This window comes from Symsagittifera roscoffensis, chromosome 3 (assembly GCF_963678635.1).
Source record: "Symsagittifera roscoffensis chromosome 3, txSymRosc1.1, whole genome shotgun sequence".
NCBI lineage: Eukaryota > Metazoa > Xenacoelomorpha > Acoela > Convolutidae > Symsagittifera > Symsagittifera roscoffensis.
The window spans coordinates 12,276,623-12,304,479 of NC_087064.1; the positions used below are offsets into that span (position 1 = coordinate 12,276,623).

The 27,857-nt window shown below is 35.4% G+C and overlaps 1 protein-coding gene and 21 non-coding genes across 22 annotated transcripts in view; 21 read left to right on the forward strand and 1 right to left on the reverse strand.

The window, feature by feature from the left end:
• Positions 1-27,857, reverse strand: part of LOC134842826 (neo-calmodulin-like) — a 212,006-nt gene that overhangs the window by 87,788 nt on the left and 96,361 nt on the right. The window lies entirely within an intron of this gene.
• Trnag-gcc (transfer RNA glycine (anticodon GCC)) lies at positions 168-238 on the forward strand. The gene has a single exon. It is a non-coding gene; the product is annotated as a tRNA-Gly (tRNA).
• Positions 724-794, forward strand: Trnag-gcc (transfer RNA glycine (anticodon GCC)). The gene has a single exon. It is a non-coding gene; the product is annotated as a tRNA-Gly (tRNA).
• On the forward strand, positions 1,572-1,642 carry Trnag-gcc (transfer RNA glycine (anticodon GCC)). Its single transcript has one exon. It is a non-coding gene; the product is annotated as a tRNA-Gly (tRNA).
• Trnag-gcc (transfer RNA glycine (anticodon GCC)) lies at positions 1,854-1,924 on the forward strand. Its single transcript has one exon. It is a non-coding gene; the product is annotated as a tRNA-Gly (tRNA).
• On the forward strand, positions 2,136-2,206 carry Trnag-gcc (transfer RNA glycine (anticodon GCC)). The gene has a single exon. It is a non-coding gene; the product is annotated as a tRNA-Gly (tRNA).
• Positions 3,272-3,342, forward strand: Trnag-gcc (transfer RNA glycine (anticodon GCC)). The gene has a single exon. It is a non-coding gene; the product is annotated as a tRNA-Gly (tRNA).
• Positions 4,392-4,462, forward strand: Trnag-gcc (transfer RNA glycine (anticodon GCC)). Its single transcript has one exon. It is a non-coding gene; the product is annotated as a tRNA-Gly (tRNA).
• Positions 4,971-5,041, forward strand: Trnag-gcc (transfer RNA glycine (anticodon GCC)). Its single transcript has one exon. It is a non-coding gene; the product is annotated as a tRNA-Gly (tRNA).
• Positions 5,507-5,577, forward strand: Trnaa-agc (transfer RNA alanine (anticodon AGC)). The gene has a single exon. It is a non-coding gene; the product is annotated as a tRNA-Ala (tRNA).
• Positions 6,643-6,713, forward strand: Trnaa-agc (transfer RNA alanine (anticodon AGC)). Its single transcript has one exon. It is a non-coding gene; the product is annotated as a tRNA-Ala (tRNA).
• Trnaa-agc (transfer RNA alanine (anticodon AGC)) lies at positions 7,782-7,852 on the forward strand. Its single transcript has one exon. It is a non-coding gene; the product is annotated as a tRNA-Ala (tRNA).
• Positions 8,074-8,144, forward strand: Trnag-gcc (transfer RNA glycine (anticodon GCC)). Its single transcript has one exon. It is a non-coding gene; the product is annotated as a tRNA-Gly (tRNA).
• Trnag-gcc (transfer RNA glycine (anticodon GCC)) lies at positions 8,659-8,729 on the forward strand. Its single transcript has one exon. It is a non-coding gene; the product is annotated as a tRNA-Gly (tRNA).
• On the forward strand, positions 11,148-11,218 carry Trnag-gcc (transfer RNA glycine (anticodon GCC)). Its single transcript has one exon. It is a non-coding gene; the product is annotated as a tRNA-Gly (tRNA).
• Positions 11,441-11,511, forward strand: Trnag-gcc (transfer RNA glycine (anticodon GCC)). The gene has a single exon. It is a non-coding gene; the product is annotated as a tRNA-Gly (tRNA).
• Trnag-gcc (transfer RNA glycine (anticodon GCC)) lies at positions 18,934-19,004 on the forward strand. The gene has a single exon. It is a non-coding gene; the product is annotated as a tRNA-Gly (tRNA).
• Trnag-gcc (transfer RNA glycine (anticodon GCC)) lies at positions 20,663-20,733 on the forward strand. The gene has a single exon. It is a non-coding gene; the product is annotated as a tRNA-Gly (tRNA).
• Trnag-gcc (transfer RNA glycine (anticodon GCC)) lies at positions 20,956-21,026 on the forward strand. Its single transcript has one exon. It is a non-coding gene; the product is annotated as a tRNA-Gly (tRNA).
• Trnag-gcc (transfer RNA glycine (anticodon GCC)) lies at positions 22,087-22,157 on the forward strand. Its single transcript has one exon. It is a non-coding gene; the product is annotated as a tRNA-Gly (tRNA).
• Positions 23,253-23,323, forward strand: Trnag-gcc (transfer RNA glycine (anticodon GCC)). Its single transcript has one exon. It is a non-coding gene; the product is annotated as a tRNA-Gly (tRNA).
• Trnag-gcc (transfer RNA glycine (anticodon GCC)) lies at positions 24,416-24,486 on the forward strand. The gene has a single exon. It is a non-coding gene; the product is annotated as a tRNA-Gly (tRNA).

Consider the following 27,857-nt stretch of genomic DNA (forward strand, 5'->3'; position numbering starts at 1 on the left):
TTTTACTGTGCCACTGTCAAAAAAGAGAAAAACTACTCAAATAATTAGCTGAATTCGAAACCTCAATTGAAATGAAACAAAGTTTTTATTAATTTGTTCGAAGTTTCGAAAAAAAATTGGATTGAAGACCAAAATTTCGTTCAAACTATTAAAATAGTGTAAATCAAGCATCGCTGGTTCAGTGGTAAAATTGTCGCCTGCCAAGCGATAGACCCGGGTTCGATTCACGAACGATGCATAGCAGGAATGATTTCCGTGGAAAGAGCAGTCTTAAACTTTTGTTACTTATTACTGTTCCACTGTCAAAAAAGAGGAAAACTACTCAATTGAATAGCTGGATTTTAAAACTCAAATGAATTGAATCTTTCAAGATTTTGATACAAAAAATTGTTAAAAAATTGAAGGGCAAAGTTTTTGTTCAAACGGTGAGAAACTTAATACCAGCATCAGTGGTTCAGTGGCAGGATTGTCGCCTGCCAAGCAATATACCCGTGTTCGAGTCCGGCCGATGCAGCGCAGAGAGTTTTACTAGAAAAGTGCATGTTTAATTTTTTGTAAGTTTTACAGTCCACTGTCAAAAAAGATGAAACTACTGAAATACTCAGCTGAACTCAACCTCAATTAGAACGAAACAAATTTTTCATGATTTTTGTTCAAAGTTTCGAAAAAAAATTGAATTGAAGAGCAAAACTTTGTTCAAACGATTAAATTAGTCTAAAACAAGCATCGGTGGTTCAGTGGTAGAATTGTCGCCTGCCATGCGATAGACCCGGGTTCGATTCCCGGCCGATGCATAGCAGAAAAATTTTCCTAGGAAAGAGCAGTCCTAAACTTTTGTAACTTATTACTTTTCAACTGTCAAAAAAGAAGAAATCTACTCGAATAAAAAGCTGAAGTTCAAAACTCAAATGAAATGAATCATTCATGATTTTGATTCAAGAATTTGGTGAAAAATTGAAATGAAGAGCAAAGTTTTTCTTCAAACGATTAAAACAGATAACAATCAAGCATCGGTGGTTCAGCTGTAGCATTGTTGCCTTCCACGCAATAGACCATGGTTCGATTCCTGGGCGATGCAAAGCAGAAAAGCAGAAAATTTTTTCTAGAAAAGCGCAATTTTAGGTTTTTTCAATTTTTTACTGTTCCACTGTCAAAAAAGAGGAAAACTACTCAATTGAATAGCTGGATTTTAAAACTCAATTGAATTGAATCTTTCAAGATTTTGATACAAAAAATTGTTAAAAAATTGAAGGGCAAAGTTTTTGTTCAAACGGTGAGAAACTTAATTCCAGCATCAGTGGTTCAGTGGCAGGATTGTCGCCTGCCAAGCAATATACCCGTGTTCGAGTCCCGGCCGATGCAGCGCAGAGAGTTTTACTAGAAAAGTGCAAATTTAACTTTTTGTAAGTTTTACAGTCCACTGTCAAAAAAGAGGAAACTACTGAAATACTCAGCTGAACTCAACCTCAATTAGAACGAAACAAATTTTTCATGATTTTTGTTCGAAGTTTCAAAAAAAATTGAATTGAAGAGCAAAACTTTGTTCAAACGATTAAAATAGTGTAAAACAAGCATCGGTGGTTCAGTGGTAGAATTGTCGCCTGCCACGCGATAGACCCGGGTTCGATTCCCGGCCGATGCATAGCAGAAAAATTTTCCTAGGAAAGAGCAGTCCTAAACTTTTGTAACTTATTACTTTTCAACTGTCAAAAAAGAAGAAATCTACTCGAATAAAAAGCTGAAGTTCAAAGCTCAAATGAAATGAATCATTCATAATTTTGATTCAAGAATTTGGTGAAAAACTGAAATGAAGAGCAAAACTTTGTTCAAACGATTAAAATAGTGTAAAACAAGCATCGGTGGTTCAGTGGTAGAATTGTCGCCTGCCACACGATAGACCCGGGTTCGATTCCCGGCCGATGCATAGCAGAAAAATTTTCCTAGGAAAGAGCAGTCCTAAACTTTTGTAACTTATTACTTTTCAACTGTCAAAAAAGAAGAAAACTACTCGAATAAAAAGCTGAAGTTCAAAACTCAAATGAAATGAATCATTCATGATTTTGATTCAAGAATTTGGTGAAAAACTGAAATGAAGAGCAAAACTTTGTTCAAACGATTAAAATAGTGTAAAACAAGCATCGGTGGTTCAGTGGTAGAATTGTCGCCTGCCACGCGATAGACCCGGGTTCGATTCCCGGCCGATGCATAGCAGAAAAATTTTCCTAGGAAAGAGCAGTCCTAAACTTTTGTAACTTATTACTTTTCAACTGTCAAAAAAGAAGAAAACTACTCGAATAAAAAGCTGAAGTTCAAAACTCAAATGAAATGAATCATTCATGATTTTGATTCAAGAATTTGGTGAAAAATTGAAATGAAGAGCAAAGTTTTTGTTCAAGTGATTAAAACAGATAACAATCAAGCATCGGTGGTTCAGCTGTAGCATTGTTGCCTTCCACGCAATAGACCATGGTTCGATTCCCGGGCGATGCAAAGCAGAAAAGCAGAAAAATTTTTCTAGAAAAGCGCAACTTTACGTTTTTTCAATTTTTTACTGTGCCACTGTCAAAAAAGAGAAAAACTACTCAAATAATTAGCTGAATTCGAAACCTCAATTGAAATGAAACAAAGTTTTTATTAATTTGTTCGAAGTTTCGAAAAAAAAATTGGATTGAAGACCAAAACTTTGTTCAAACGATTAAAATAGTGTAAATCAAGCATCGCTGGTTCAGTGGCAAAAACTTTCGCCTGCCAAGCGATAGACCCGGGTTCGATTCACGAACGATGCATAGCAGGAATGATTTCCGTGGAAAGAGCAGTCTTAAACTTTTGTTACTTATTACTGTTCCACTGTCAAAAAAGAGGAAAACTACTCAATTGAATAGCTGGATTTTAAAACTCAAATGAATTGAATCTTTCAAGATTTTGATACAAAAATTGTTAAAAAATTGAAGGGCATAGTTTTTGTTCAAACGGTGAGAAACTTAATTCCAGCATCAGTGGTTCAGTGGCAGGATTGTCGCCTGCCAAGCAATATACCCGTGTTCGAGTCCCGGCCGATGCAGCGCAGAGAGTTTTACTAGAAAAGTGCAAGTTTAATTTTTTGTAAGTTTCACAGTCCACTGTCAAAAAAGAGGAAACTACTGAAATACTCAGCTGAACTCAACCTCAATTAGAACGAAACAAATTTTTCATGATTTTTGTTCGAAGTTTCGAAAAAAAATTGAATTGAAGAGCAAAACTTTGTTCAAACGATTAAAATAGTGTAAAACAAGCATCGGTGGTTCAGTGGTTGAATTGTCGCCTGCCACGCGATAGACCCGGGTTCGATTCCCGGCCGATGCATAGCAGAAAAATTTTCCTAGGAAAGAGCAGTCCTAAACTTTTGTAACTTATTACTTTTCAACTGTCAAAAAAGAAGAAAACTACTCAGATAAAAAGCTGAAGTTCAAAACTCAAATGAAATGAATCATTCATGATTTTGATTCAAGAATTTGGTGAAAAATTGAAATGAAGAGCAAAGTTTTTGTTCAAACGATTAAAACAGATAACAATCAAGCATCGGTGGTTCAGCTGTAGCATTGTTGCCCTCCACGCAATAGACCATGGTTCGATTCCCGGGCGATGCAAAGCAGAAAAGCAGAAAAATTTTTCTAGAAAAGCGCAATTTTACGTTTTTTCAATTTTTTACTGTGCCACTGTCAAAAAAGAGAAAAACTACTCAAATAATTAGCTGAATTCGAAACCTCAATTGAAATGAAAAAAAAGTTTTTATTAATTTGTTCGAAGTTTCGAAAAAAAATTGGATTGAAGACCAAAACTTTGTTCAAACGATTAAAATAGTGTAAATCAAGCATCGCTGGTTCAGTGGTAAAATTGTCGCCTGCCACGCGATAGACCCGGGTTTGATTCACGAATTATTTCCGTGGAAAGAGCAGTCTTAAACTTTTGTTACTTATTACTGTTCCACTGTCAAAAAAGAGGAAAACTACTCAATTGAATAGCTGGATTTTAAAACTCAAATGAATTGAATCTTTCAAGATTTTGATACAAAAAATTGTTAAAAAATTGAAGGGCAAAGTTTTTGTTCAAACGGTGAGAAACTTAATTCCAGCATCAGTGGTTCATTGGCAGGATTGTCGACTGCCAAGCAATATACCCGTGTTCGAGTCCCGGCCGATGCAGCGCAGAGAGTTTTACTAGAAAAGTGCAAGTTTATTTTTTTGTAAGTTTTACAGTCCACTGTCAAAAAAGAGGAAACTACTGAAATACTCAGCTGAACTCAACCTCAATTAGAACGAAACAAATTTTTCATGATTTTTGTTCGAAGTTTCGACAAAAAATTGAATTGAAGAGCAAAACTTTGTTCAAACGATTAAAATAGTGTAAAATAAGCATCGGTGGTTCAGTGGTAGAATTGTTGCCTGCCACGCGATAGACCCGGGTTCGATTCCCGGCCGATGCATAGCAGAAAAATTTTCCTAGGAAAGAGCAGTCCTTAACTTTTGTAACTTATTACTTTTCAACTGTCAAAAAAGAAGAAAACTACTCGAATAAATAGCTGAAGTTCAAAACTCAAATGAAATTAATCGTTCATGATTTTGATTCAAGAATTTGGTGCAAAATTGAAATGAAGAGCAAAGTTTTTGTTCAAACTATTAAAACAGATAACAATCAAGCATCGGTGGTTCAGCTGTACCATTGTTGCCTTCCACGCAATAGACCATGGTTCGATTCCCGGGCGATGCAAACCAGAAAAGCAGAAAAATTTTTCTAGAAAAGCGCAATTTTACGTTTTTTCAATTTTTTACTGTGCCACTGTCAAAAAAGAGAAAAACTACTCAAATAATTAGCTGAATTCGGAACCTCAATTGAAATGAAACAAAGTTTTTATTAATTTGTTCGAAGTTTCGAAAAAAAAATTGGATTCAAGACCAAAACTTTGTTCAAACGATTAAAATAGTGTAAATCAAGCATCGCTGGTTCAGTGGTAAAATTGTCGCCTGCCACGCGATAGACCCGGGTTCGATTCACGAACGATGCATGGCAGGAATTATTTCCGTTGAAAGAGCAGTCTTAAACTTTTGTTACTTATTACTGTTCCACTGTCAAAAAAGAGGAAAACTACTCAATTGAATAGCTGGATTTTAAAACTCAAATGAATTGAATATTTCAAGATTTTGATACAAATAATTGTTAAAAAATTGAAGGGCAAAATTTTTGTTCAAACGGTGAGAAATTTAATTCCAGCATCAGTGGTTCAGTGGCAGGATTGTCGCCTGCCAAGCAATATACCCGTGTTCGAGTCCCGGCCGATGCAGTGCAAGTTTAATTTTTTGTAAGTTTTACAGTCCACTGTCAAAAAGAGGAAAAAAACCGAAATATTCAGCTGAATTCAAAACCTCAATTAGAATGAAACAAAGTTTTCATGATTTTGTTTGAAGTTTTGATGAACAGGCTGGATTGAAGAGCAAAACTTTTTTCAAACGATCAAAACAGGTTACATCAAGCATCGGTGGTTCAGTGGTAGAATTGTCGCCTAGCACGCGATAGACACGGGTTCGATTCCCGGCCGATGCATAGCAGAAAAAGTTTCCTAGCAAAGAGCAGTCCTAAAGTTTTGTAACTTATTACTTTTCAACTGTCAAAAAAGAAGAAAACTACTCGAATAAATAGCTGAAGTTCAAAACTCAAATGAAATGAATCATTCAAGTTTGATTCAAGAATTTGGTGAAAAATTGAAATGAAGAGCAAAGTTTTTGTTCAAACTATTAAAACAGATAACAATCAAGCATCGGTGGTTCAGCTGTAGCATTGTTGCCTTCCACGCAATAGACCAAGGTTCGATTCACGGGCGATGCAAAGCAGAAAAGCAGAAAAATTTTTCTAGAAAAGCGCAATTTTACGTTTTTTCAATTTTTTACTGTGCCACTGTCAAAAAAGAGAAAAACTACTCAAATAATTAGCTGAATTCGGAACCTCAATTGAAATGAAACAAAGTTTTTATTAATTTGTTCGAAGTTTCGAAAAAAAAATTGGATTCAAGACCAAAACTTTGTTCAAACGATTAAAATAGTGTAAATCAAGTATCGCTGGTTCAGTGGTAAAATTGTCGCCTGCCACGCGATAGACCCGGGTTCGATTCACGAACGATGCTTAGCAGGAATTATTTCCGTGGAAACAGCAGTCTTAAACTTTTGTTACTTATTACTGTTCCACTGTCAAAAAAGAGGAAAACTACTCAATTGAATAGCTGGATTTTAAAAGTCAAATGAATTGAATCTTTCAAGATTTTGATACAAAAAATTGTTAAAAAATTGAAGGGCAAAGTTTTTGTTCAAACGGTGAGAAACTTAATTCCAGCATCAGTGGTTCAGTGGCAGGATTGTCGCCTGCCAAGCAATATATCCGTGTTCGAGTCCCGGCCGATGCAGCGCAGAGAGTTTTACTAGAAAAGTGCAAGTTTAATTTTTTGTAAGTTTTACAGTCCACTGTCAAAAAGAGGAAAAAAAACGAAATATTCAGCTGAATTCAAAACCTCAATTAGAATGAAACAAAGTTTTCATGATTTTGTTTGAAGTTTTGATGAAAAGGCTGGATTGAAGAGCAAAACTTGTTTCAAACTATCAAAACAGGTTACATCAAGCATCGGTGGTTCAGTGGTAGAATTGTCGCCTAGCACGCGATAGACACGGGTTCGATTCCCGGCCAATGCATAGCAGAAAAAGTTTCCTAGGAAAGAGCAGTCCTAAACTTTTGTAACTTATTACTTTTCAACTGTCAAAAAAGAAGAAAACTACTCGAATAAATAGCTGAAGTTCAAAACTCAAATGAAATGAATCATTCATGATTTTGATTCAAGAATTTGGTGAAAAATTGAAATGAAGAGCAAAGTTTTTGTTCAAACTATTAAAACAGATAACAATCAAGCATCGGTGGTTCAGCTGTAGCATTGTTGCCTTCCACGCAATAGACCAAGTTTCGATTCCCGGGCGATGCAAAGCAGAAAAGCAGAAAAATTTTTTCTAGAAAAGCGCAATTTTACGTTTTTTCAATTTTTTACTGTGCCACTGTCAAAAAAGAGAAAAACTACTCAAATAATTAGCTGAATTCGGAACCTCAATTGAAATGAAACAAAATTTTTATTAGTTTATTCGAAGTTTCGAAAAAAAAATTGGATTGAAGACCAAAACTTTCTTCAAACGGTTAAAATAGTGTAAATCAAGCATCGCTGTTTCAGTGGTTAAATTGTCGCCTGCCACGCGATAGACCCGGGTTCGATTCACGAACGATGCATAGCAGGAATTATTTCCGTGGAAAGAGCAGTCTTAAACTTTTGTTACTTATTACTGTTCCACTGTCAAAAAAGAGGAAAACTACTCAATTGAATAGCTGGATTTTAAAACTCAAATGAATTGAATCTTTCAAGATTTTGATACAAAAAATTGTTAAAAAATTGAAGAGCAAAGTTTTGGTTCAAACGGTGAGAAACTTAATTCCAGCATCAGTGGTTCAGTGGCAGGATTGTCGCCTGCCAAGCAATATACCCGTGTTCGAGTCCCGGCCGATGCAGCGCAGAGAGTTTTACTAGAAAAGTGCAAGTTTAATTTTTTGTAAGTTTTACAGTCCACTGTCAAAAAGAGGAAAAAAACCGAAATATTCAGCTGAATTCAAAACCTCAATTAGAATGAAACAAAGTTTTCATGATTTTGTTTGAAGTTTTGATGAAAAGGCTGGATTGAAGAGCAAAACTTTTTTCAAACGATCAAAACAGGTTACATCAAGCATCGGTGGTTCAGTGGTAGAATTGTCGCCTAGCACGCGATAGACACGGGTTCGATTCCCGGTCGATGCAAAGCAGAAAAGCAGAAAAATTTTGCCGGAAATGCACAAACTTAAATGTTTGCAATTTTTTATTGTTCCACTGTCAAAAAAAAGGAAACTACTAAAATATTCAGCTGAATTCAACCTCAATTAGAATGAAACAAATTTTTCATGATTTTGTTCGAAGTTCTGAAGAAAAAATTGGATTGAAGAGCAAAAGTTTGTTCAAACGATTAAAATAATGGAAATCCAGCATCGGTGGTTCAGTGGTAGAATTGTCGCCTGCCACGCGATAGACCCGATTTCGATTCCCGTCTGATGCAAAGCAGAAAAGCAGAAAAATTTTGCCGGAAAAGCACAAACTTAAATGTTTGCAATTTTTTATTGTTCCACTGTCAAAAAAAAGGAAACTACTAAAATATTCAGCTGAATTCAACCTCAATTAGAATGAAACAAATTTTTCATGATTTTGTTCGAAGTTCTGAAGAAAAAATTGGATTGAAGAGCAAAACTTTGTTCAAACGATTAAAATAATGGAAATCCAGCATCGGTGGTTCAGTGGTAGAATTGTCGCCTGCCACGCGATAGACCCGATTTCGATTTCCGTCTGATGCAAAGCAGAAAAGCAGAAAAATTTTGCCGGAAAAGCACAAACTTAAATGTTTGCAATTTTTTATTGTTCCACTGTCAAAAAAAAGGAAACTATTTAAAAAATTCAGCTGAATTCAACCTCAATTAGAATGAAACAAATTTTTCATGATTTTGTTCGAAGTTCTGAAGAAAAAATTGGATTGAAGAGCAAAACTTTGTTCAAACGATTAAAATAATGGAAATCCAGCATCGGTGGTTCAGTGGTAGAATTGTCGCCTGCCACGCGATAAACCCTGCTTCGATTCCCGGCCGATGCAAAGCAGAAAAATTTTCCTAGGAAAGAGCAGTCTCAAACTTTTGTAACTTATTACTGTTCCACTGTCAAAAAACAAGAAAAACTTTCAAATAAATAGCTGAAGTTCAAAACTCAAATTAAATGAATCATTCTTGATTTTGATTCAAAAATTTGATTAAGAAATGAAATGAAGAGCAAAGTTTTTGTTCAAACAATTAAAACAATTAAAGTCAAGCATCGGTGGTTCAGTTGTAGCATTTTCTCCTTCCACGCAAGAGACCATGGTTCGATTCCCGGGTGATGCAAAGCAGAAAAGCAGAAAAATTTTTCTAGAAAAGCGCAATTTTACGTTTTTTCAATTTTTTATTGTGCCACTGTCAAAAAAGAGGAAGCGTACTCAAATAATTAGCTGAATTCGAAGCCTCAATTAAATTGTAACAACGTTTTCATAATTTTGATTCAACGCTTTGATGAAAAACTTGGATGATGAGCAAAACTTTGCTGGATCGATTACAGCAGTTTAAATCAAGCAGCGGTGGTTCAGTGGTAGAATTGTCGCCTTCCACGCGCAGATTGTTTTCCTAGAAAATCGCAAACTTAAACTTTTGTAACATTTCACTGTTCCACTAAAAAAAAAGGGAAAAATTACGCAAACAGTTAGCTGAATTCGAAACTTCAGTTAAAATGAAACAAAGTTTTCATGATTTTGATTCAAAGCTTTGATGAAAATAATTGGATGATAGAGCAAAACTTTGCTGGAACAATTATAGCAGTTAAAATCAAGCATCGGTGGTTCAGTTGTAGCATTGTCGCCTTCCACGCAATAGACCATGGTTCGATTCCCGGGTGATGCAAAGCAGAAAAGCAGAAAAAATTTTCTACAAAAGCGCAATTTTACGTTTTTTCAATTTTTTATTGTGCCACTGTCAAAAAAGAGGAAGCCTACTCAAATAGTTAGCTGAATTCGAAGCCTCAATTAAATTGAAACGAAGTTTTCATGATTTTGATTCAACGCTTTGATGAAAAACTTGGATGATGAGCAAAACTTTGCTGGATCGATTACAACAGTGTAAATCAAGCATCGCTGGTTCAGTGGTAGAAGTGTCGCCTACCACGCGATAGACGCATGTTCGCTTCCCGGCCGATGCATAGCAGAAAAAATTTCCTAGGAAAGAGCAGTCTTAAACTTTTGTAACTTATTACTGTTCCACTGTCAACAAAGAGGAAAACTACTCAAATAAATAGCTGTATTTTAAAACTCAAATGAATTGAATCTTTCATGATTTTGATTCAAAATTTTGTTAAAAAATTGAATTGAAGGGCAAAGTTTTTGTTCAAACGGTGAACAACTTAATTCAAGCATCAGTGGTTCAGTGGCAGGATTGTCGCCTGCCAAGCAAAATACCCGTGTTCGAGTCCCGGCCGATGCAGCGCAAGTTTAAACTTTTGTAATTTTTACTGTCCACTGTCAAAAAGAGGAAAAATTCTGAAATATTCAGCTGAATTCAAAACCTCAATTAGAATGAACAAACTTTTCATGTTTTTGTTCAAAGTTTTGATAAAAAGGTTGGATTGAAGAGCAAAACTTTGTTCAAACTATCAAAACCCACTATATCAAGCATCGGTGGTTCAGTCGTAGAATTGTCGCCTGCCACGCGATAGACCCCATTTCAATTCCCGTCCGATGCAAAGCAGTAAAGCAGAAAATTTATGCCGGAAAAACACAAATTTAAATTTCTGCAACTTTTCACTGTTCCACTGTCAAAAAAGAGGAAACTAATGAACTATTCAGCTGAATTCAAAACCTCAATTAGAATGAAACAAATTTTTCATTTTTTTGTTCGAAGTTTTGGAGAAAAAACTGGATTGAAGAGCAAAACTTTATTCAAACGATTAAAATAGTGTAAATCAAGCATTGCTTGTTCAGTGGTAGAATTGTCGCCTCCCACGCGATAGACGCATGTTCGCTTCCCGGCCGATGCATAGCAGAAAAAATTTCCTAGGAAAGAGCGGTCTTAATCTTTTGTAACTTATTACTGTTCAAAAATCAAATGAAATGAATCATTCATGGTTTTGATTCAAAAATTTAGTGAAAAATTGAAATGAAGAGCAAAGTTTTTGTTCAAACGGTTAAAACAGTTAAACATCAAGCATCGGTGGTTTAGTTGTAGCATTGACGCTTTTCACACGATAGACCATGGTTCGATTCCCGAGCGATGCAAAGCAGAAAAGCAGAAAAAATGTTCTAGAAAAGCGCAATTTTACGTTATTTCAATTTTTTACTGTGCCACTGTCAAAAAAGAGGAAAACTCTTAAAATAATTAGCTGAATTCGAAACCTCAATTAAATGAAACAAATTTTTTAAGATTTTGATTCAACGCTTTGTTGAAAACTTGGATGATAGAGCAAAACTTTGCTGGAACGATTATAGCAGTATAAAGCATCGGTGGTTCAGTGGTAGAATTGTCGCCTGCCACGCGATAGACGCGGGTTCGATTCCCGGCCGATGCAGAGCAGCAAAGCAAAAAATTTTGCCGGAAAGTCGCAAACCTAAATTTTTTAAATTTTTTACTGTTCCACTGTCAAAAATGAGGAACTTACCAAAATATTCAGCTGAATTTAAAACCTCAATTAGACTGTAACAAAGTTTTCATGATTTTGTTCAAAGTTTTCATGAAAAAAATGGATTGAAGAGCGAAACTTTCTTCAAACGATTAAAATAATGTGAATCCAGCATCGGTGGTTCAGTGGTAGAATTGTCGCCTGCCACGCGATAAACCTGGCTTCGACTCCCGGCCGATGCAAAGCAGAAATAATTTCCTAGGAAAGAGCAGTCTTAAACTTTTGTAACTTATTACTGTTCCACTGTCAAAAAAGAAGAAAATTACTCAAATAAATAGCTGACGTTCAAAACTCAAATTAAATGAATCATTCTTGATTTTGATTCGAAATGGTGAAGAAAAGAAATGAAGAACAAAGTTTTTGTTCAAACGTTTAAAATAGTTAAAAATCAAGCATCGGTGGTTCAGTTGTAGCATTGACGCCTTCCACGCGCAGATTGTTTTCCTAGAAAAGCGCAAACTTAAACTTTTGTAACTTCTTACTGTTCCACTAACAAAAAAGGGAAAAATAACCCAAAAAATTAGCTGAATTCGAAACTTCAGTTAAAATGAAACAAAGTTTTAATGATTTTGATTCAAAGCTTTGATGAAAATAATTGGATGATAGAGCAAAACTTTGCTGGAACAATTAAAGCAGTTAAAATCAAGCATCGGTGGTTCAGTTGTAGCATTGTCGCCTGCCACGCGATAGACGCAATTTCGATTCCCGTCTGATGCAAAGCAGAAAAGCAGACAAATTTTGCCGGAAAAGCACAAACCTAAATTTTTGCAACTTTTTACTGTTCCACTGTCAAAAAAGAGGAAACTACTTCAATTAGAATGAAACAAATTTTTCATGATTTTTTTTCGAAGTTACAAAGAAAAAAATGGATTGAAAAGCAAAACTTTGTTCAAACGATTAAAATAATGTAATAACAGCATCGGTCGTTCAGTTGAAGCATTGTCGGCTTCCACGCAAAAGACCATGGTTCGATTCCCGGGCGATGCAAAGCAGAAAAGCAGAAAAATTTTTCTAGAAAAGCGCAATTTTACGTTTTTTCAATTTTTTATTGTGCCACTGTCAAAAAAGAGGAAGCCTACTCAAACAATTAGCTGAATTCGAAACCTCAATTAAATTGAAACAAAGTTTTCATGATTTTGATTCTACGCTTTGATGAAAATAATTGGATGATAGAGCAAAACTTTGCTGGAACAATTATGGCAGTTAAAATCAAGCATCGGTGGTTCAGTTGTAGCATTGTCGCCTGCCACGCGATAGAACCGGGCTCGATTCACGGCCGATGCAAAGCAGCAAAGCAAAAAATTTTGCCGAAAAAGCAAAAACTTAAATTTTTTCATTTTTCTACTGTTCCACTGTCAAAAAAGAGGAAACTACCAAAATATTCAGCTGAGTTCAAAACCTCAATTAGACTGAAATAAACTTTTCATGATTTTGTTCAAAGTTTTGATGAAAAAAAATGGATTGAAGAGCAAAAATTGGTTCAAACAATTAAAATAGTGTTCATCAAGCATCGCTGGTTCAGTAATAGAATTGTCGCCTGCCACGCGATAAACCCGGCTTCGATTCCCGGCCGATGCAAAGCAGAAAAAATTTCCTAGGAAAGAGCAGTCTTAAACTTTTGTAACTTATTACTGTTCCACTGTCAAAAAATAAGAAAACTACTCAAATAAATAGCTGAAGTTCAAAACTCAAATTAAATGAATCATTCTTGATTTTGATTCGAAACTTTGGTGAAGAAATGAAATGAAGAACAAAGTTTTTGTTCAAACGTTTAAAATAGTTAAAAATCAAGCATCGGTGGTTCAGTTGTAGCATTGACGCCTTCCACGCGCAGATTGTTTTCCTAGAAAAGCGCAAACTGAAACTTTTGTAACTTCTTACTGTTCCACTAACAAAAAAGGGAAAAATTACCCAAATAATTAGCTGAATTCGAAACTTCAGTTAAAATGAAACAAAGTTTTCATGATTTTGATTCAAAGCTTTGATGAAAATAATTGGATGATAGAGAAAAACTTTGCTGGAACAATTAAAGCAGTTAAAATCAAGCATCGGTGGTTCAGTTGTAGCATAGTCGCCTGCCACGCGATAGACCCAATTTCGATTCCCGTCTGATGCAAAGCAGAAAAGCAGAAACATTTTTCTAGAAAAGCGCAATTTTACGTTTTTTCAATTTTTTATTTTGCCACTGTCAAAAAAGAGGAAGCCTACTCAAATAATTAGCTGAATTTGAAACCTCAATTAAATTGAAACAAAGTTTTCATGATTTTGATTCTACGCTTTGATGATAATAATTGGATGATAGAGCAAAACTTTGCTGGAACAATTATGGCATTTAAAATCAAGCATCGGTGGTTCAGTTCTAGCATTGTCGCCTGCCACGCGATAGAACCGGGTTCGATTCACGGCCGATGCAAAGCAGCAAAGCAAAAAAATTTGCCGAAAAAGCAAAAACTTAAATTTTTTCATTTTTCTACTGTTCCACTGTCAAAAAAGAGGAAACTACCAAAATATTCAGCTGAGTTAAAAAAACCTCAATTAGACTGAAACTAATTTTTCATGATTTTGTTCAAAGTTTTGATGAAAGAAATGGATTGAAGAGCAAAAATTGGTTCAAACAATTAAAATAGTGTTCATCAAGCATCGCTGGTTCAGTGATAGAATTGTCGCCTGCCACGCGATAAACCCGGCTTCGATTCCCGGCCGATGCAAAGCAGAAAAAATTTCCTAGGAAAGAGCAGTCTTAAACTTTTGTAACTTATTACTGTTCCACTGTCAAAAAATAAGAAAACTACTCAAATAAATAGCTGAAGTTCAAAACGATTAAAACAGTTAAAAATCAAGCATCGGTGGTTCAGTTGTAGCATTGACGCCTTCCACGCGCAGATTCTTTTCCTAGAAAAGCGCAAACTTAAACTTTTGTAACTTTTTACTGTTCCACTAACAAAAAAAGGGAAAAATTACCCAAATAATTAGCTGAATTCGAAACTTCAGTTAAAATGAAACAAAGTTTTCATGATTTTGATTCAAAGCTTTGATGAAAATAACTGGATGATAGAGCAAAACTTTGCTGGAACAATTATAGCAGTTAAAAACCAGCATCGGTGGTTCAGTTGTAGCATTGTCGCCTGCCACGCGATAGACGCAATTTCGATTCCCGTCTGATGCAAAGCAGAAAAGCAGACAAATTTTGCCGGAAAAGCACAAACCTAAATTTTTGCAACTTTTTACTGTTCCACTGTCAAAAAAGAGGAAACTACTTCAATTAGAATGAAACAAATTTTTCATGATTTTTTTTCGAAGTTACAAAGAAAAAAATGGATTGAAAAGCAAAACTTTGTTCAAACGATTAAAATAATGTAATAACAGCATCGGTCGTTCAGTTGAAGCATTGTCGGCTTCCACGCAAAAGACCATGGTTCGATTCCCGGGCGATGCAAAGCAGAAAAGCAGAAAAATTTTTCTAGAAAAGCGCAATTTTACGTTTTTTCAATTTTTTATTGTGCCACTGTCAAAAAAGAGGAAGCCTACTCAAATAATTAGCTGAATTCGAAACCTCAATTAAATTGAAACAAAGTTTTCATGATTTTGATTCTACGCTTTGATGAAAATAATTGGATGATAGAGCAAAACTTTGCTGGAACAATTATGGCAGTTAAAATCAAGCATCGGTGGTTCAGTTGTAGCATTGTCGCCTGCCACGCGATAGAACCGGGCTCGATTCACGGCCGATGCAAAGCAGCAAAGCAAAAAAATTTGCCGAAAAAGCAAAAACTTAAATTTTTTCATTTTTCTACTGTTCCACTGTCAAAAAAGAGGAAACTACCAAAATATTCAGCTGAGTTAAAAAAACCTCAATTAGACTGAAACAAATTTTTCATGATTTTGTTCAAAGTTTTGATGAAAGAAATGGATTGAAGAGCAAAAATTGGTTCAAACAATTAAAATAGTGTTCATCAAGCATCGCTGGTTCAGTGATAGAATTGTCGCCTGCCACGCGATAAACCCGGCTTCGATTCCCGGCCGATGCAAAGCAGAAAAAATTTCCTAGGAAAGAGCAGTCTTAAACTTTTGTAACTTATTACTGTTCCACTGTCAAAAAATAAGAAAACTACTCAAATAAATAGCTGAAGTTCAAAACGATTAAAACAGTTAAAAATCAAGCATCGGTGGTTCAGTTGTAGCATTGACGCCTTCCACGCGCAGATTCTTTTCCTAGAAAAGCGCAAACTTAAACTTTTGTAACTTTTTACTGTTCCACTAACAAAAAAAGGGAAAAATTACCCAAATAATTAGCTGAATTCGAAACTTCAGTTAAAATGAAACAAAGTTTTCATGATTTTGATTCAAAGCTTTGATGAAAATAACTGGATGATAGAGCAAAACTTTGCTGGAACAATTATAGCAGTTAAAAACCAGCATCGGTGGTTCAGTTGTAGCATTGTCGCCTGCCACGCGATAGACGCAATTTCGATTCCCGTCTGATGCAAAGCAGAAAAGCAGACAAATTTTGCCGGAAAAGCACAAACCTAAATTTTTGCAACTTTTTACTGTTCCACTGTCAAAAAAGAGGAAACTACTTCAATTAGAATGAAACACATTTTTCATGATTTTTTTTCGAAGTTACAAAGAAAAAAATGGATTGAAAAGCAAAGCTTTGTTCAAACGATTAAAATAATGTAATAACAGCATCGGTCGTTCAGTTGAAGCATTGTCGGCTTCCACGCAAAAGACCATGGTTCGATTCCCGGGCGATGCAAAGCAGAAAAGCAGAAAAATTTTTCTAGAAAAGCGCAATTTTACGTTTTTTCAATTTTTTATTGTGCCACTGTCAAAAAAGAGGAAGCCTACTCAAATAATTAGCTGAATTCGAAACCTCAATTAAATTGAAACAAAGTTTTCATGATTTTGATTCTACGCTTTGATGAAAATAATTGGATGATAGAGCAAAACTTTGCTGGAACAATTATGGCAGTTAAAATCAAGCATCGGTGGTTCAGTTGTAGCATTGTCGCCTGCCACGCGATAGAACCGGGCTCGATTCACGGCCGATGCAAAGCAGCAAAGCAAAAAAATTTGCCGAAAAAGCAAAAACTTAAATTTTTTCATTTTTCTACTGTTCCACTGTCAAAAAAGAGGAAACTACCAAAATATTCAGCTGAGTTAAAAAAACCTCAATTAGACTGAAACAAATTTTTCATGATTTTGTTCAAAGTTTTGATGAAAGAAATGGATTGAAGAGCAAAAATTGGTTCAAACAATTAAAATAGTGTTCATCAAGCATCGCTGGTTCAGTGATAGAATTGTCGCCTGCCACGCGATAAACCCGGCTTCGATTCCCGGCCGATGCAAAGCAGAAAAAATTTCCTAGGAAAGAGCAGTCTTAAACTTTTGTAACTTATTACTGTTCCACTGTCAAAAAATAAGAAAACTACTCAAATAAATAGCTGAAGTTCAAAACGATTAAAACAGTTAAAAATCAAGCATCGGTGGTTCAGTTGTAGCATTGACGCCTTCCACGCGCAGATTCTTTTCCTAGAAAAGCGCAAACTTAAACTTTTGTAACTTTTTACTGTTCCACTAACAAAAAAAGGGAAAAATTACCCAAATAATTAGCTGAATTCGAAACTTCAGTTAAAATGAAACAAAGTTTTCATGATTTTGATTCAAAGCTTTGATGAAAATAACTGGATGATAGAGCAAAACTTTGCTGGAACAATTATAGCAGTTAAAAACCAGCATCGGTGGTTCAGTTGTAGCATTGTCGCCTGCCACGCGATAGACGCAATTTCGATTCCCGTCTGATGCAAAGCAGAAAAGCAGACAAATTTTGCCGGAAAAGCACAAACCTAAATTTTTGCAACTTTTTACTGTTCCACTGTCAAAAAAGAGGAAACTACTTCAATTAGAATGAAACAAATTTTTCATGATTTTTTTTCGAAGTTACAAAGAAAAAAATGGATTGAAAAGCAAAACTTTGTTCAAACGATTAAAATAATGTAATAACAGCATCGGTCGTTCAGTTGAAGCATTGTCGGCTTCCACGCAAAAGACCATGGTTCGATTCCCGGGCGATGCAAAGCAGAAAAGCAGAAAAATTTTTCTAGAAAAGCGCAATTTTACGTTTTTTCAATTTTTTATTGTGCCACTGTCAAAAAAGAGGAAGCCTACTCAAATAATTAGCTGAATTCGAAACCTCAATTAAATTGAAACAAAGTTTTCATGATTTTGATTCTACGCTTTGATGAAAATAATTGGATGATAGAGCAAAACTTTGCTGGAACAATTATGGCAGTTAAAATCAAGCATCGGTGGTTCAGTTGTAGCATTGTCGCCTGCCACGCGATAGAACCGGGCTCGATTCACGGCCGATGCAAAGCAGCAAAGCAAAAAATTTTGCCGAAAAAGCAAAAACTTAAATTTTTTCATTTTTCTACTGTTCCACTGTCAAAAAAGAGGAAACTACCAAAATATTCAGCTGAGTTCAAAACCTCAATTAGACTGAAACAAACTTTTCATGATTTTGTTCAAAGTTTTGATGAAAAAAAATGGATTGAAGAGCAAAAATTGGTTCAAACAATTAAAATAGTGTTCATCAAGCATCGCTGGTTCAGTAATAGAATTGTCGCCTGCCACGCGATAAACCCGGCTTCGATTCCCGGGCGATGCAAAGCAGAAAAAATTTCCTAGGAAAGAGCAGTCTTAAACTTTTGTAACTTATTACTGTTCCACTGTCAAAAAATAAGAAAACTACTCAAATAAATAGCTGAAGTTCAAAACGATTAAAACAGTTAAAAATCAAGCATCGGTGGTTCAGTTGTAGCATTGACGCCTTCCACGCGCAGATTCTTTTCCTAGAAAAGCGCAAACTTAAACTTTTGTAACTTTTTACTGTTCCACTAACAAAAAAAGGGAAAAATTACCCAAATAATTAGCTGAATTCGAAACTTCAGTTAAAATGAAACAAAGTTTTCATGATTTTGATTCAAAGCTTTGATGAAAATAACTGGATGATAGAGCAAAACTTTGCTGGAACAATTATAGCAGTTAAAAACCAGCATCGGTGGTTCAGTTGTAGCATTGTCGCCTTCCACGCGCAGATTGTTTTCCTAGAAAAGCGCAAACTTAAACTTTTGTAATTTTTTACTGTTCCACTAACAAAAAAATGGAAAAATTACCCAAATAATTAGCTGAATTCGAAACTTCAGTTAAAATGAAACAAAGTTTTCATGATTTTGATTCAAAGCTTTGATGAAAATAATTGGATGATAGAGCAAAACTTTGCTGGAACAATTATAGCAGTTAAAATCAAGCATCGGTGGTTCAGTTGTAGCATTGTCGCCTTCCACGCAATAGACCATGGTTCGATTCCCGGGTGATGCAAAGCAGAAAAGCAGAAAAAAGTTTCTAGAAAAGCGCAATTTTACGTTTTTTCAATTTTATCTTGTGCCACTGTCAAAAAAGAGGAAGCCTACTCAAATAATTAGCTGAATTCGAAGCCTCAATTAAATTGAAACCAAGTTTTCATGATTTTGATTCAACGCTTTAATGAAAAACTTGGATGATGAGCAAAACTTTGCTGGATCGATTACAGCAGTTAAAATCAAGCAGCGGTGGTTCAGTGGTAGAATTGTCTCCTGCCACGCGATAGGCCCGGGTTCAATTCACGGCCGATGCAAAGCAGCAAAGCAAAAAATTTTGCCGGAAAAGCGCAAAATTAAATTTTTCATTTTTTTTGCTGTTCCACTGTCAAAAAAGAGGAAACTACCAAAATATTCAGCTGAGTTCAAAACCTCAATTAGACTGAAAGAAAGCTTTCATGATTTTGTTCAAAGTTTTGATGACAAAATTGGATTGAAGAGCAGAACTTTGTTGAAACGATTAAAATAGTGTAAATCAAGCATCGCTGGTTCAGTGGTAGGAGTGTCGCATCCCACGCGATAGACGCATGTTCGCTTCCCGGCCGATGCATAGCAGAAAAAATTTCCTAGGAAAGAGCAGTTTTAAACTTTTGTAACTTATTACTGTTCCACTGTCAAGAAAGATGAAAACTACTCAAATAAATAGCTGCATTTTAAAACTCAAATGAATTGAATCTTTCATGATTTTGATTCAAAAAATTGTTAAAAATATGACATGAAGGGCAATGTTTTTGTTCAAACGGTGAACAACATAATTCAAGCATCAGTGGTGCAGTGGCAGGATTGCCGCCTGCCAAGCAATATACTCGTGTTCGAGTCCCGGTCGATGCAGTGCACAGAGTTTTAATAGAGAAGCCCAAGTTTAAACTTTTGTAATTTTTACTGTCCACTGTCAAAAAGAGGAAAAATACTGAAAAATTCAGCTGAATTCAAAACCTCAATTAGAATGAAACAAAGTTTTCATGTTTTTGTTCAAAGTTTTGATGAAAAGGTTGGATTGAAGAGCAAAACTTTGTTCAAACTATCAAAACCAACTACATCAAGCATCGGTGGTTCAGTCGTAGAATTGTCGCCTGCCACGCGATAGACCAGATTTCAATTCCCGTCCGATGCAAAGCAGTAAAGCAGAAAATTTATGCCGGAAAAGCACAAATTTAATTTTCTGCAACTTTTCACTTTTCCACTGTCAAAAAAGAGGAAACTAATGAACTATTCAGCTGAATTCAAAACCTCAATTAGAATGAAACAAATTTTTTATGATTTTGTTCGAAGTTTTGGAGAAAAAACTGGATTGAAGAGCAAAACTTTATTCAAACGATTAAAATAGTGTAAATCAAGCATCGCCGGTTCAGTGGTAGAATTGTCGCCTCCCACGCGATTAACGCATGTTCGCTTCCCGGCCGATGCATAGCAGAAAAAATTTCCTAGGAAAGAGCGGTCTTAAACTTTTGTAACTTATTACTGTTCCACTGTCAAAAAAGAGGAAAACTACTCAAATAAAGAGCTGAAGTTCAAAAATCAAATGAAATGAATCATTCATGGTTTTGATTCAAAAATTTAGTGAAAAGTTGAAATGAAGAGCAAAATTTTCAAACCGATGTTAAAACAGATAAAAATCAAGCATCGGTGGTTCAGTTGTAGCATTGACGCTTTTCACACGATAGACCATGGTTCGATTCCCGAGCGATGCAAAGCAGAAAAGTAGAAAAAATTTTCTAGAAAAGCGCAATTTTACGTTTTTTCAATTTTTTACGGTGCCACTGTCAAAAAAGGGGAAAACTACTAAAATAATTAGCTGAATTCGAAACCTCAATTAAAATGAAACAAATTTTTTATGATTTTGGTTCAACGCTTTGTTGAAAACTTGGATGATAGAGCAGAACTTTGCTGGAGCGATTATAGCAGTTTAAATAAAGCATCGGTGGTTCAGTGGTAGAATTGTCGCCTGCCACGCGATAGACGCGGGTTCGATTCACGGCCGATGCACAGCAGCAAAGCAAAAAATTTTGCCGGAAAATCGCAAACCTAAATTTTTTCAATTTTTTACTGTTCCACTGTCAAAAATGAGGAAACTACCGAAATGTTCAGCTGAATTCAAAACCTCAATTAGAACGAAACAAATTTTTTATGATTTTGTTCGAAGTTTTGGAGAAAAAACTGGATTGAAGAGCAAAACTTTAATCAAACGATTAAAATAGTGTAAAATAAGGATCGGTGGTTCAGTGGTAGAATTGTCGCCTGCCACGCAATAGAGCCGGGTTCGATTCCCGGCCGATGCATAGCAGAAAAAAGCTTTGTAACTTATTACTGTTCCACTGTCAAAAAAGAGGAAAACTACTCAAATAAATAGCTGAAGTTCAAAAATCAAATGAAATGAATCATTCAAGGTTTTGATTCAAAAATTTAGTGAAAAATTGAAATGAAGAGCAAAATTTTTAAACCGATGTTAAAACAGATAAAAATCAAGCATCGGTGGTTCAGTTGTAGCATTGACGCTTTTCACACGATAGACCATGATTCGATTTCCGAGCGATGCAAAGCAGAAAAGCAGAAAAATTTTTCTAGAAAAGCGCAATTTTACGTTTTTTCAATTTTTACTGTGCCAAAAAAGAGGAAAACTACTAAAATAATTAGCTGAATTCGAAACCTCAATTAAAATGAAACAAATTTCTTATGATTTTGATTCAACGCTTTGTTGAAAACTTGGATGATAGAGCAGAACTTTGCTGGAGCGATTATAGCAGTTAAAATAAAGCATCGGTGGTTCAGTGGTAGAATTGTCATCTGCCACGCGATAGACGCGGGTTCGATTCTCGGCCGATGCACAGCAGCAAAGAAAAACATTTTGCCGGAAAATCGCAAACCTAAATTTTTTCAATTTTTTACTGTTCCACTGTCAAAAATGAGGAAAATACCGAAATATTCAGCTGAGTTCAAAAACTCAATTAGACTGTAACAAAGTTTTTATAATTTTGTTCGAAGTTTTGATGAAAAATATGGATTGAAGAGCAAAACTTTGTTCAAACTATCAAAACAGATTACATCAAGCATCGGTGGTTCAGTCGTAGAAATGTCGCCTGCCATGCGATAGACCCGATTTCAATTCTCATCCCATGCAAAGCAGAAAAGCAGAAAAATTATGCCGGAAAAGCGCAAACTTAAATTTTGCAACTTTTTACTGTTCCACTGTCAAAAAAGACGAAACTACTGAAATATTCAGCTGAATTCAAAACCTCAATTAGAATGAAACAAATTTTTCATAATTTTACTCGAAGTTTCGAAGAAAAAACTGGATTGAAGAGCAAAACTTTATTCAACGATTAAAATAGTGTAAACCAAGCATCGGTGGTTCAGTGGTAGAATTGTCGCCTGCCACGCGATAGACCCGAGCTCGATTCCCGGCCGATGCAAAGCAGCAAAGCAAAAAATTTTGCCGGAAAAGCGCAAACCTAATTTTTTTCATTTTTTTTACTGTTCCACTGTCAAAAATGAGGAAACTACCGAAATATTCAGCTGAGTTCAATACCTCAATTAGACTGTAACAAAATTTTTATGTTTTTGCTCAAAGTTTTGATGAAAAGGTTGGATTGAAGAGCAAAACTTTGTTCAAACTATCAAAACCAACTACATCAAGCATCGGTGGTTCAGTCGTAGAATTGTCGCCTGCCATGCGATAGACCCGATTTTAATTCCCGTCCGATGCAAAGCAGTAAAGCAGAAAGTTTATGCCGGAAAAGCACAAACTTAAATTTCTGCAACTTTTCACAGTTCCACTTTCAAAAAAGAGGAAACTAATGAATATTCAGCTGAATTCAAAACCTCAATTATAATGAAACAAATTTTTTATGATTTTGTTCGAAGTTTTGGAGAAAAAACTGGATTGAAGAGCAAAACTTTATTAAAACGATTGAAAAAGTGTAAATCAAGCATCGCTGGTTTAGTGGTAGAATTGTCGCCTCCCACGCGATAGACGCATGTTCGCTTCCCGGCCGATGCATAGCAGAAAAAATTTCCTAGGAAAGAGCGGTCTTAAATTTTTGTAATTTATTACTGTTCCACTGTCAAAAAAGAGGAAAGCTACTCAAATAAAGAGCTGAAGTTCAAAAATCAAATGAAATGAATCATTCATGGTTTTGATTCAAAAATTTAGTGAAAAAGTGAAATGAAGAGCAAAGTGTTTGTTCAAACGGTTAAAACAGATAAAAATCAAGCATCGGTGGTTCAGTTGTAGCATTGACGCTTCACACACGATAGACCATGGTTCGATTCCCGAGCGATGCAAAGCAGAAAAGCAGAAAAAATTTTTTAGAAAAGCGCAATGTTACGTTTTTTCAATTTTTTACTGTGCCACTGTCAAAAAAGACGAAAACTTTTAAAATAATTAGCTGAATTCGAAACCTCATTTAAAATGAAACAATTTTTTTATGATTTTGTTTCAATGCTTTGTTGAAAACTTGGATGATAGAGCAAAACTTTGCTGGAGCGATTATAGCAGTTAAAATAAAGCATCGGTGGTTCAGTGGTAGAATTGTCGCCTGCCACGCGATAGACGCGGGTTCGATTCCCGGCCGATGCACAGCAGCAAAGCAAAAAATTTTGCCGGAAAATCGCAAACCTGAAATTTTTAAATTTTTTATACTGTTCCACTGTCAAAAATGAGGAAACTACCGAAATATTCAGCTGAGTTTAAAAACTCAATTAGACTGTAACAAAGTTTTCATGATTTTGTTCAAAGTTTTGATGAAAAAGTTGGATTGAAGAGCAAAACTTTGTTCAAACTATCAAAACAGATTACATCAAGCATCGGTGGTTCAGTCGTAGAATTTTCGCCCGCCACGCGATAGACCCGATTTCAATTCTCATCCGATGCAAAGCAGAAAAGCAGAAAAATTATGCCGGAAAAGCGCAAACTTAAATTTCTGCAACTTTTTACTGTTCCACTGTCAAAGAAGAGGAAACTACTGAAATATTCAGCTGAATTCAAAACCTCAGTTAGAATGAAACAAATTTTTCATGATTTTACTCGAAGTTTTGAAGAAAAAACTGGATTGAAGAGCAAAACTTTATTCAAACGATTAAAACAGTGTAAAACAAGCATCGGTGGTTCAGTGGTAGAATTGTCGCCTGCACCCTATAGACCCGGGTTCGATTCCCGGCCGATGCATAGCAGAAAAAATTTCCTAGGAAAGAGCAGTCCTAAACTTCTATAACTGATTACTGTTCAACTGTCAAAAAAGAGGAAAACTACTCAAATAAAAGGCTGAAGTTCAAAACTCAAGTGAAATGATTTAGATTTTGTTTCGAAAATTTAGTGAAAAATTGAAATGAAGTGCAAAGTTTTTGTTCAAACGATTAAAACAGAAAAAAATCAAGCATCGGTGGTTCAGTTGTAGCATTGACGCCTTCCACGCGATAGACCATGGTTCGATTCACGGGCGATGCGAAGCAGAAAAGCAGAAAAATTTTTCTAGAAAAGCGCAATTTTACGTTTTTTCAAGTTTTTACTGTGCCACTGTCAAAAAAAAAGGAAAACTACTAAAACAATTAGCTGAATTCGAAATCTCAATTAAAATGAAACAAATTTTTCATAATTTTACTCGAAGTTTCGAAGAAAAAACTGGATTGAAGAGCAAAACTTTATTCAAACGATTAAAATAGTGTAAACCAAGCATCGGTGGTTCAGTGGTAGAATTGTCGCCTGCCACGCGATAGACCCGAGCTCGATTCCCGGCCGATGCAAAGCAGCAAAGCAAAAAATTTTGCCGGAAAAGCGCAAACCTAAATTTTTTCATTTTTTTACTGTTCCACTGTCAAAAATGAGGAAACTACCGAAATATTCAGCTGAGTTCAAAACCTCAATTATACTAACAAAGTTTTCATGATTTTGTTCGAAGTTTTGATGAAAAAAATGGATTGAAGAGCGAAACTTTCTTCAAACGATTAAAATAGTGTTAAGCAAGCTTCGCTGGTTTAGTGATAGAATTGTCGCCTGGCACACGATGGTCCCGGGTTTGATTCCCGGCCGATGCACAGCAGAAAAAATTTCCTAGGAAAGAGCAGTCTTAAACTTTTGTAACTTATTACTGCTCAACTGTCAAAAAAGAAGAAAACTACTCAAATAAATAGCTGAAGTTCAAAACTCAAATGAAATGAATCATTCATGATTTTGATTCAAAATTTTGGTGAAAAATTGAAACGAAGGGCAAAGTTTTTGTTCAAACGGTGAACAACTTAATTCAAGCAGCAGTGGTTCAGTGGCAGGATTGTCGCCTGCCAAGCAATATACCCATGTTTGAGTCCCGGTCGATGCAGCGCAGAGAGTTTAACTAGAAAAGCGCAAGTTTAAACTTTTGTATTTTTTTACTGTCCACTGTCAAAAAGAGGAAAAATACTAAAGTATTCAGCCGAATTCAAAACTTCAATTAGAATGAAACAAAGTTTTCATGATTTTATTTGAAGTTTTGATGAAAAGATTGGGTTGAAGAGCAAAACTTTGTTCAAACTATCAAAACAGGTTTCATCAAGCATCGGTGGTTCAGTCGTAGAATTGTCGCCTGCCACGCAATAGACCCAATTTTGATTCCCGTCTGATGCAACGCAGAAAAGCAGACAAATTTTGCCGGAAAACTTAAATTTTTTCATTTTTTTACTGTTCCACTGTCAAAAAAGAGGAAACTACTGAAATATTCAGCTGAATTCAACTTCAATTAGAATGAAACAATTTTTTCATGATTTTTTTTCGAAGTTACGAACTAAAAAATAGATTGAAAAGCAAAACTTTGTTCAAACGATTAAATTAATGTAAATACAGCATCAGTTGAAGCATTTTCGGCTTCCACGCAAAAGACCATGGTTCGATTCCCGGGCGATGCAAAGCAGAAAAGCAGAAAAATTTTCATAGAAAAGCGCAATTTTACGTTTTTTCAATTTTTTATTGTGCCACTGTTAAAAAAGAGGAAACCTACTCAAATAATTAGCTGAATTCGAAACCTCAATTAAATTGAAACAAAGTTTTCATGATTTTGATTCTACGCTTTGATGAAAAACTTGGATGATGAGCAAAACTTTGTTGGATCGATTATAGCAGTTTGAATCAAGCAGCGGTGGTTCAGTGGTAGAATTGTCGCCTGCCACGCGATAAAACCGGGTTCGATTCACGGACGATGCAAAGCAGCAAAGCAAAAAATTTTGCCGGAAAAGCGCAAACTTAAATTTTTTCATTTTTTTACTGTTCCACTGTCAAAAAAAAAGAGGAAACTACCAAAATATTCAGCTGAGTTCAAAACCTCAATTAGACTGAAACAAAGTTTTCATGATTTTGTTCAAAGTTTTGATGAAAAAAATGGATTGAAGAGCTGAAATTGGTTCAAACAATTAAAATAGTATTAATCAAGCATCGCTGGTTCAGTGATAGAATTGTCGGCTGCCACGCTATAGACCCGGGTTCGATTCCCGGCCGAAGCAAAGTAGGAGAGCCAAAAATTTTGCCGGAAAAGCTCAAACTTAAATTTTTTCAGTTTTTTACTGTTCCACTGTCAAAAAAGAGGAAACTACCAAAATATTCAGCTGAGTTCAAAACCTCAATTAGAGTGAAACAAAGTTTTCATAATTTTGTTCAAAGTTTTGATGAAAAAAATGGATTGAAGAGCAAAAATTGGTTCAAACAATTAAATTAGTATTAATCAAGCATCGCTGGTTCAGTGATAGAATTGTCGCCTGTCACGCGATAGACCCGGGTTCGATTCACGGCCGATGCTTAGCAGAAAAAATTTCCTAGGAAAGAGCAGTCTTAAACTTTTGTAAATTATTACTGTTCCACTCTCAAAAATGAGGAAAACTATTCAAATAAATAGCTGAAGTTCAAAACTCAAATGAAATGAATCATTCATGAATTTGATTCAAAAATTTGGTGAAAAATTGAAATGAAGAGCAAAGTTTTCGTTCAAACGATTGAAAAAGATGAAAAATCAAGCATCGGTGGTTCAGTTGTAGCATTGTCGACTTCCACGCGATGGACCATGGTTCGATTCCCGGGCGATGCAAAGCAGAAAAGAGGAAAATGTTTCTAGAAAAGCAAAAATTTACGTTTTTTCAATTTTTTACTTTGCCACTGTCAAAAAAGAGGAAAACTACTCTAATAATTAGCTGAATTCGACACCTCAATCAAAAAGAAACAAAATTTTCATGATTTTGATTTAATGCTTTGATGAAAAACTTGGATGATAGAGCAAAACTTTGCTGGAACGATTATAGCAGTTGAATCAAGCATCGATGGTTCAGTGATAGAATTGTCGCCTGCCATGCGATATACCCGGGTTCGATTTCCGGCAGATGCAAACATCAAAGCAAAACCTTTTGCCGGAAAAGCGCAAACTTAAATTTTTTCATTTTTTTACTGTTCCACTGTCAAAAAAGAGGAAACTACTGAAATGTTCAGCTGAATTCAACCTCAATTAGAATGAAACAAATTTTTCATGACTTTGTTCGAAGTTTCGAAGAAAAAATTGGATTGAAGAACAAAACTTTGTTCAAACGATTAAAACAGTATAAATCAAGCATCGGTGTTTCAGTGGTAGATTTATCTCCTGCCACGCGACAGACCCGGGTTCGATTCCCGGCCAGTGCAATGCAGGAAAGCAGAAAAATTTTTCCTAGAAAAGCGCAAAGTTAAATTTTATCCACTTCCTACTGTTCCACAGTCAGAAAAGAGGAGAATTAATAATTAGCTGAAAATACAACTCAAGTAAAATAAGCCATTCAGTGTTTTGATTCAAAAAACTGGGAAAAAAAATTGAATTAAAGAGCAAATTTTTTGTTCAAACGGTGAACAGTTTAATTCAAACATCGGTGGGTTTGTGGAAGAATTGTCGCCTGCCTAGCAATATACCCGTTTTCGATTCCCGGCCGATGCAGCGCAGATTGTTTTCCTAGAAAAGCGCAAACTTAAACTTTTGTAACTTTTTACTGTTCCACTAACAAAAAAGGGAAAAATTACCCAAATCATTAGCTGAACTCGAAACCTCAGTTAAATTGAAACAAAGTTTTCATGATTTTGATTCTACGTTTTGATGAAAAACTTGGATGATGAGCAAAACTTTGTTGGATCGATT